Source organism: Heliangelus exortis, chromosome 11 (genome assembly GCF_036169615.1).
Source record: "Heliangelus exortis chromosome 11, bHelExo1.hap1, whole genome shotgun sequence".
NCBI classification, from domain to species: Eukaryota; Metazoa; Chordata; class Aves; order Apodiformes; family Trochilidae; genus Heliangelus; species Heliangelus exortis.
This window is the reverse complement of record NC_092432.1, coordinates 878,932-888,322: the sequence shown is the minus strand read 5'-3', so window position 1 is coordinate 888,322 and position 9,391 is coordinate 878,932. Positions and strand designations below refer to the sequence as shown.

The 9,391-nt window shown below is 54.6% G+C and overlaps 1 long non-coding RNA gene across 1 annotated transcript; it reads right to left on the bottom strand.

The window, feature by feature from the left end:
- Positions 1 to 862: 862 nt before the first annotated feature.
- LOC139800702 (uncharacterized) lies at positions 863 to 8,632 on the bottom strand. Its single transcript, XR_011727882.1, has 6 exons — positions 8,391 to 8,632; positions 7,322 to 7,426; positions 6,323 to 6,528; positions 5,741 to 5,838; positions 2,732 to 2,829; positions 863 to 1,009 (listed from the first exon to the last, which is right to left on the bottom strand). It is a non-coding gene; the product is annotated as an uncharacterized lncRNA (long non-coding RNA).
- Between the last annotated feature and the right edge of the window lie 759 nt (positions 8,633 to 9,391).

Sequence of the window (9,391 nt, the reverse complement as noted above, 5' to 3'; positions counted from 1 at the left end):
ATTCATCTTCAAAGCTGAAATTGGAGGGTAAAGCCGAGGGTGCCATAAATCCCCCTGTGCTGCTGCCTGCCTCTGCTCTGCTCCCACCCAGCCAGAGCTCTCGGGGGGGGTTTCCCTCCCTCCTGCTCCTGGCTGGGACACGGGGTGGTGACCAAGGCCACTGCTGTCCCTGCCCTGCCCCATCTCTTCTCCTGGCCTAGGGGAAGGGAACCCCCTCTCTGATGGGTGCAGGGGAGCCCCGGGCAGGGGGCTGCTCCTCCCTTCCCTTGGAGTGATGGAGAGGGGTTTGCATCCCCCTGGGACCCCCCAGGGCTTCCTGGGGAGGCTTCAGGAGGTGGTTTCAGTCCCCGTGCAGCCCAAGGTCAGGAGGCCCCAGAGAGATGTTGGGTTTGTAGCAGAAAAAGGGGACTAAAGGAGACCTGAAAGCTTCACCTTCCCCCCCCTGTGATCCCATCTGCCCATCCCTGCACGCCCAGCCTGTCCTCCCCCCTCTCCCTGGGCCAGCAGCCATGGCCAAGGGGCTGGTGCCAAAGCCAGCATGGGAATGACATCATTCCCGAGGGGACAACATCGTTCCCCAGGGATGCTGCTGGGACCCCTCTGTGTGGGCAAGGCAGAGCCCCCAGCTGTGCCCATCACCCCCTGCCCCACGGGTGCTGCTTGGCCTGGGCAGCACAGCCCAGCACCACCCCCCAGTGCAGAGGGGTCTGCAGCCCCCCACCCTCTTTAGTCTGGGCTCGGGGCTTGTTATCAGCTCAGCATCCCCCCCCCAGCAGCTCAGCATCCCACATACCTCCTCTAATCTCCTGGGATTTGGCAGATGCAGCAGCTGTCTGTCCATCCATCCCTCTGTCTGTCCATCCATCCATCCATCCATCCATCCCTCTGTCCATCCATCCATCCATCCATCCATCCATCCATCCATCCATCCATCCAGGGCCAGGTTTGGAGGGAGGGGAGATCCAGGGGGTCCTGAGCTACCCAGGGGCAGCTCTTACTCTTTGCACACCTGGAGGAACAAGATTTGGGAGTTATTGGCTCATCAGCCTCCTCTGCTTCAGACATCGACCCCCAGCTGCCCTCCTGCATCCCCCCTGTCCCGGCAGGATCCATCCCAGCTGGTGCAGGAGAGCCAAGAGGGGGCTGCAGACCCCAAATTCCCCCCCCCCAGTCCCCCTGTGGCTGAGGTGCCAAAGCTGGAACCTGCCTGGAGCTTCCCTGGGCACAGCACCAGAGTTCCCCTGGGGCAGGGCAGGCGCCAAGCAAAGCCTTGAGCACATTTATTTCTTTTGTTCCAAAACACTTCTCCCCTAATTTAAACCATCATCTTTCATCTCAAAGGTTTTGGGCTTTTTTTTTTTTTTCCCTTTTTCTTTTTTTTTTTTTTTTTTTTTTTTCCTTTCTCAGTAATGCCTGAAAAGTCTCTCAATCAAGAATAATTCTTGGCACATCTGGGGAGGAAAAAAACCCAAACACAACAGGACCTCCCCCTCCCATGCTGCAGCTCCTGCTCTGCCAGACAGAAAAAAATAAAAATGTCAAGGGCTCCAAACCCCTCTCAGAAAGCAGCAGAGCTGGGATGGGCACAACCCTGGCACCCCCCAGCCCCTTCTGCTGGTGCCTCTGCCCTCTGCCCATCTCTGCACCAAACCTGCCCAGTTTGTCCCCAAAGCTCTCTGTGGGTTTGCAGCCCCAGGGATGTCCCTTTTCTCCTGGGGGGGTGGGAGGGGTCCTGGGGAGAATAAGTGCAGAGGATTCAGCCCCTCAGCAGCTTGCAGGAGGGGGAAAAAAAAACCCAAATCACCTCTCAGGGGTCTCAAAACCTGCGTGGCTGGGGGCTTATTTATTATTATTATTTTTTCTCTGCTGGGGGGGATTGATGAGATGGGGCTTGGCAGGGGTCACCCCCCCACGTGTTATCTCTGCTATCTCCATCTGATAACCCCCACCCAGCTTTCTGCTCCCCCCCCATCCCTGCACCCCTCCACCTGGGTTTCTCCTCTCTCCTGTGGATCCCCCAGCCCGGGAAGGTTTGTGCCAGAGCCCCCCCAGCCCTCTGGCATTGCACTTTCTGAGACTTTCCCCAAACTTTTTAATTCCCTTCATTAATCATCCGGAGAAATGTGCAATTACTCCAGCCCAATTACAGAAAATGTGCAACTACTTGAGTCCCATTACGAGCCGGGACCAAACGCCAAGATCTTGATTAGAGAAAAAAAAAAAAAAAAAAAACCAAAAAAACCAACACCCAAAAAAAAAACCAAAAAAAACACAACCTCAGCACTGCCAGCCCCACAGCCTCTCAAAGCAAACATTGTGTGTTCACCCTGGCGGGGGCAGAGAAATCACAATTTATTTACACACAAACGTGTCCAACCCTTGCTGACAAGAGGGGAAATCTTTCCTCTGGGCCCTAACGTGATTTCAGTGTTCCCCGAAGGAGGAGGAGATGTCTCTCCCTTAATTAAAACAACGCCTGAACTCGCTGTAACCTCCTGATTTCAGAGCAGGGCTCTGCTCTGGTTTTTCCAGAGGTTTTATAATTACCCAGCAGCCGACGTCTGGCCCGGCCCCGGCTGCTTTGTTCCCCATCCCACTGAGGACAACTCCTGCTTCCCACTTCCCAGCCCAGGATCCCTGCCCTGGGAGATGCCAGAATAATTCCCCCAACCCCAACCCCATTGGTTTTATTGGGTGAGCCCAAATTACCCCAAGGGTCTCCCGTGCAAACCAGAAACATCCTGGAGCATCCTCAAATGTCCTGGACCACGTGTGGCCTCCCAGCTCCTGGAATCCAGGTCAGCATCCTGGGAGGAATCCTGGGGATTGCTGCTTATCAGGGATTAAGCTGGGATTTATGGGGCTCTCCCAGCCTGGAGCTGTGGGGAGCTGAGTGCTGGTACCAGCCCCACACCCACAGCCTGAGATTTCCGAGGGGAATCTTCAGCTGAGGGGCTTAGGGAGGGGAATTAATTTACTGGGACTCTGGAGCTCCTCCAGAATGTGAAAAAAAACCCCAGCAATGACAAAGAAAAACCCCAACTAGAACAAAAAAAAAAAAAAAAATCTTGTAAAAGTATGACTTTCTGGTGATTCACACTTACAAAATAATCAGACTGTTTAAAAACCCCGTGGAAGGGATGTCAGTCCTGGCAGGGAGGTGGAGCTGCCAGGTGTGAGCCAGCCTTCCACGGCTTTTCTTAATTTTAATTAGGAAAAAAATTCACTGATCTTACCTGGGATTGCCAGGAGGCCACCAGAGGTTGGGGTTGGGGTTGGCTGCATCCTCAGAGCCCCTCGCTGAGGGCTGCAGAGAGCCCGGGCTCTTCCCTTCTCCTCTCAGATCATCTCCCCAGCTTTTTTGGCATGTCAGGAGCCCAGATGTTTTTTATTTGCCAGCAAATTGACACGTTAAATTACACTGTGCAAACAGGAAAGGCAGCCACGAGTAAACAGGGCGACGAGGAGGATCCATTGAGTTTTATGGGTCGCAATAATGTTTATGTAATTTAACAAATTTATGCTTCGTGTCAGCTTCACCACAAGAGTTACTCGTTCCAAAAGGGAGGAGGAAAAAAAAAAAAAAAAAAACCACCCAAAAAAACAAAACACACACAACCAAAGCCACAACTGACATGACAGCCCCCAGATCATTCTGCTTCCCAGCCAGCCAGAAGCCACACAAGCTCTAACCTGATGCTTGCAGAGGGGCAGACGTGTGGGTTCAGGGCTGGCTGTGGGGATTGCACAAACCCCCTTGGGCTTTGCTTGGGTTGTTTGCCTTTGATTTCTTTTTTTTTTTCTTTTTCTTTTTTTCTTTTTTTTTTAATAATTCTAATTTGATGACTTTCCTATCAGCCAGCCAGAATGCAAACACCGGGGGAGGCTCCTGCTGTGCCAAGGATTGCTCCAGCCTTCCCGAGCCCCATCCAGGCTTTTCAGAAGGTCATGTTGATTTTTTTTTTTTATTTTTAGGGTTTTTTTTTGTTTGTTTGTTTTTTTTTTTTTTTACCATAATGCATTTTCCAGGTCCCAGGGAACCTCCAGCAGATCCTGCAGGAACCCTCTATGAATCAGCCTGTCTTCACTCCCCAGCACAGCTCAGCTGGCAGCCACCCCTGCCTTCCCACTCCAAACTTCTCCTGCTGATTCCAGTGCTAAATCCCAGCAGGATTTGGGGGGATGGGGGCTGATCCCATCACTCCCACGAATGCAGTCAAACACTTTGGGTGTCCTGGGACACGGGGGGTGGCTCAGGGCAAGGTCAGAGCTGGTGATGCTCTGGTGGGACAGCCTGCCAGGATGCTCACCTGGGGGGGGTAAAGAAGGAAAGTGGCTTTTTTGGGGTTTTTTTCTGTTTGTTTTTTTTTATAGTGTGAATTACTGAGGCCCCCCAGCTGGCACCAGTGCCAAGTGGCTTCCCACCAACCCAAACATCACCAACAGCAGCCACTATGGAGGGGGTGGGCTCTGGGGAGCAGGGGGTGATACTCACTGCCAGATCCCAAAGAAACCCTGGAGAGCAAAGGGAAAGCCTCCTCCCAGGTGTGCTGGGCCCAGCTGTGGCCTTGCTGGGGCTCTCCCAGTGCTGGTGCCCAGCAGGACTGGTTTGCAGCCCATGGCACAGCCAGCAGGGCTCTGCTTCTGGGGGGCTCCTTAGAAACGGGGCTCCCATGGGAATGGGGAGCACTCAGGACCAGCCCGGAGATCCGTGTCCCCAAGCAAGGTTGATGGAAAGATCTCCCTGATAATGATAAATCCCAAGTGTGGAGAGCAAGCTGGGAACAGACCCCACCAGGCAAGCAGGAAAAGCCAACAAAGCATTGACAAAAATGGAAGTTTTGAGGGTGCTGAGCCCCAGGGTACCCCCAGGAGCTGTGGCTGCCCCAGCCCTGGAAATGTGGGAGTTTGGATGGGGCTTGGAGCACCCTGGGGTGGATGGGAGGGGTCCCTGAGCATGGCAGGGGGGGCACTGGGGGGGATTTAAGGTCCCTTCCAACCCAGCCCAGTCTGGGGATTCTCTGGCTGTAGGTTGGGTGGCAGATGCCCAAAGGGACCCTGTGGTTGTTCCCTCTTTTTCCCAGAAAAAGAGTTTGGAGGTGCTGCCCCCACCCCAGGGTTGCCCAAGGATGCCCCTTCCTTGTCATCCCCCTGGAGCAGGTGAGGGAGGTGACCCCAAGAGGGGCTCTGGGGGGATGGATGGATGCTCCATCCCTTGATGGGATGTGGGGGGATGGCTTGGAACTGGAAAAGAGGAGATGGGAGGGAGAAATTCAGTGCTGAGCCCCAGGGTGCCCCCAGAAGCTGTGGCTGCCCCAGCCCTGGAAATGTGGGAGTTTGGATGGGGCTTGGAGCACCCTGGGGGGGTGGGAGGGGTCCCTGCCTGTGGCACTGGGGGGGATTTATGTCCTTTCCCAGCCAAACCAGTCTGTGATCCCAGCAGCCATCCCATGGGCAGGAACAGGGCTGCAGTGAATTTCTGTGTCTAAATGGCATTTAAGAGAGTCCTGAAGGAGATCTGCACACAGGACATGAAGAGGGAGTGAAGGGTTATTGCTGTCAATATAATTAATTTCAAGCTAATTTGAGCATCTGATTAAGTTTAACATTACCATAAAACCTAAACTGCTATTTAAAACCAGTGAAGGGTTTATTAAATAAGTGCTGGAATGCAACAGAAAGCAAAATGAAGGTAATAAAGTCACTCACAGTAATAAAATTAAGTGAATGCTGGAGATACCCTTTGATGGATCTTCCCTTTACCCTTCCCAGGATGCAGACCTTCCATCCTCAGCTCTATCTTTTGACTTCTGAGTTTCTTTCCACATCTTTCTAAATCTTCACAGAAACAAAATACATGGGGGGGGGGAGGACATTATCCACACCATGATTTTTCCTTGGAAAAAGAGGAGCAGAGGCCAGGGAGGAGAACAAGCAGGCACAACATTCTGCTGGAGCTGTGCAAGGTCATGGGCAGGCTGAGGGGGGGTGGGAAAGGGACAGGGGATCCCACCCCAACCCTGGGGGATGGTTTGGGTCCTTCCTTCAGCATCCAATGGTTTGGGTCCTGCCCTCAGCATGCAATGAAACAGCTCCAGACAGAGAGCTGGGGGTGAGAACCCTGTGGGATTTGTCCATAGCTCCCCTTTTCCTCCAGGTTCTGTGTCACCCAAAAAAAAAAAAACAAACCCAAAAAAACCCCCAACACTTATTTACTCTGAAGGCCACAGAAGCTTTAAAACACAAATCCCAGGCTAAGAGTGATCAGACACAGAGACATCCACACAAATTTCTGCAGCTGCCCTGAGCAGAAGGGACTCACCCGTGGCAGAGGAGCAGGGATGGGACACAGTGCAGGATGAGCTGGTGCTGGCTGTGTCCTGGGGATGGAGATGGGGAAGGAACACGAAGGAGATGTGTGCCGAGGTCCCTCGGGCTCTGTTTGGATCAGGGCTGCAGCTGCAGGTGGCTCTGGACCCTCCAACACCTCTTGGTCTCCTTCAGCCACCTCAGAGCTTTCTGCTGCCTCTGGGTTAAAAGAGGAGTGAGGTGCGTGGGTATGAGAAGGGTGGGATAAAAAAAGAGCACGGAGCTCCAAGGGGAAGGGGGCCAGCTGAAATTTCCAAACTTCCTGGCCTTCTGGTAAAGGCAGACCCAAGGGAACTGGGGAGAAGTTGGGATTTCCGTGCGGGTTCTGAGCCCTCAAGGAGGAGGGAACAACCAGCCCTGGAAATGCAGGAAAAAGTGACCTGAGTGGCTTTGCACCTCTCCAGAGCATGGAGAGGAGGGTGAGGGGCTCTGGGGTGTCCTTCTTCACCTGGAGAAGGACCTGGTGCTCTGAATGGGATGTGGGAGCTCAGGGGAGATGGCTCCAGACATCCTCATTCAGCCACACCAAGAGCATCCTCCTTCCTTCAGCCACACCAGGAGCATCCTCCTTCCTTCAACCACACCAAGAGCATCCTCCTTCCTTCAACCACACCAGGAGCATCCTCCTTCCTTCAGCCACACCAAGAGCATCCTCCTTCCTTCAACCACACCAGGAGCATCCTCCTTCCTTCAACCACACCAAGAGCATCCTCCTTCCTTCAGCCACACCAAGAGCATCCTCCTTCATTCAACCACAAGACCATGGGCACAGGGGGTGATGGGGGAGCTGTGAGCACCCAGGAGCAGCCTGGCACCCAACTTGAGCCCTGAATTCATCCCAACATCTCCTGGGAGGCCTCTGCAAAGCCCAAAGGCTCTTCCCATCTCCCCTTCCCTCGGATGCTCCCGCTCCAGGTGATGCCCAGACCCAGAGGTGTTCACCAACACTCACCAGAGGTTTCTGCAGTCTCAGCAGATGCTGAATTCCCGAGCCCCAGTGTCCCCACCTCAGGTTCCCAGTCAGCACCAGGGTTTGCTGGTAACTCCTCCTCCCAGGCTGAGCACAACTCAGATTATAAAATCTACCCGCGGGCTCTTTCCTTAATTGATTTCTTTTGTTTCATTCTATTCCTCCAAGATTTGTCAACATTAATTTTTATATGCTTAACACTTTGCAAATACTGGCCAACTTTTTAAAATTAATGAGTTGAGATGGAGATTGAATACCTTCCCTCCCCTGCAAGTGCAGCAGGGAGCTAACACGGGGTGATAGTAAAACATGTTATCAGCATTTAATTTGTGAAAGTGGAGTTATTAAAAAGTGAATCTGCCAGCAGCCACTGGCAGCTGGATGGAGGCTGCTGAGTGGTGTTCTTGCCATTATCCTGTTTGCATTTCACAGAGCTAAAGGCCCCACGTTCCCCACAACGAGGGGGCTGCAGCCAAAGGCAGAAGAGCTGGGGGTTCCCCAGGGCTCAGGACACCAAACTGGCAACAACATTTCCAGTAAATCCCTGGGGAAAAGTCCTTTAAAGAGGGTGAAATCCTGGGGGCTGTGCCCTCCAGCCATGCAGAGGGTGTCAGCCCCTGATGGAATCCCACAACCCCAGCCTGGGCTGGGTTGGGTTGGAGGGACCTTAAATCCCCCCAGTGCCCCCCCTGCCATGCTCAGGGACCCCTCCCACCCCCCCAGGGTGCTCCAAGCCCCATCCAAACTCCCACATTGCCAGGGCTGGGGCAGCCACAGCTTCTGGGGGCACCCTGGGGCTCAGCACCCTCACCCCACAGAATTTCTCCCCAAAATCTCCTCTCCATCTCCTCTCTTCTAGTTTCAAGTCATTCCCCCTCATCCCATCCCTCCAGGCCCTTGTCCCAAGTCCCTTCCCAGCTTTCCTGGAGCCCCTTCAGGCACTGGGAGCTGCTCTGAGCTCTCCCCAGAACTTTCTCTTCCCCAGCCTGAACACCCCCAAATTTCTCCCAGCCTGGCTCCAGAGCTGCTCCAGCTCCATCACCCCCATCACCTCCTCTGGATTCCCAACAGCTCCGTGTCCTCCTTGTGCTGGGGACCCCCGAGCTGGTCCCAGCCTTTCCGGGGGGGTCTCCCCGGTGTGGAGCAGGGGGAACAATTCCCTCCCTGCAGGGAGAAACCTTCGGGAACTCGGAGGAAGGGACCTGGGGGCAGCTCCTCCTGCAGCCTCCTCCCAGGGCCCGGAGGAGCCTTTGCTGCTCCAGCCGGGTGTGGAGGTGACCCCCGGGACGGTCCCACCCCTGCCCACCCCCGAGGAACACGGGTGACAATCGGGTAACGTGGGGATGGGACATGCCGGGGGGAGCCCCTGGCTGCCGGCTCTGCCTTTGTGCCAGGGATGCTGGGGCTCTGCTGTCCCCCAGCTGCCCCGCCTCAAAACGACGAGGAGCTTTGAAACCCTGAGCCAAATAACACGGTGCAATACCCAGGGAAGAAAAAATAAATTAAAAAAAAAAAAAAAAAAAAAAAAAAGGAAAAAAGAAGGGGAAAAAAAAGGCTGCTCTCCACCCGAGCTCTCGTGCTGCAGAGATCTCGGCTGTCACCAAGGAAACCGGAGATTGCCGGAGCCATCTCCAGCCCGCTGCCTCCTCTCCATCCCTCCGGGGACAGGTGGCAGTCAAGTGCCACTCCTGTGCCTGCTCCTGGAGACGGGGCCGCCACTCCATCCCCAGCAGGACACCTGGAGAGGCTCCTCAGCTCCCCGGCCCCGAGCCTGCAGGGACCCAGGGCCAAGGCTTCACCTCTGCCCATGTAGCCCCAGCTCGGGGCTGGAAGGAGCTGGAACTGCCTGGGAAAGAGCTCCAGGAGCCCACGGAGACCCCTGCCTGGTGACTTCTGCCCAGACATGCAGGATGCTGGAGAAGGGCAGAGGAACCTCCTGGATTCCCAAGGATGCTGGAGAGGGGCAGAGGAACCTCCTGGATTCCCAAGGATGCAGGAAAGGGGCAGAGGAACCACAGCATGGACCCCTGGTTGCTCACCTCTTGAGTTCTG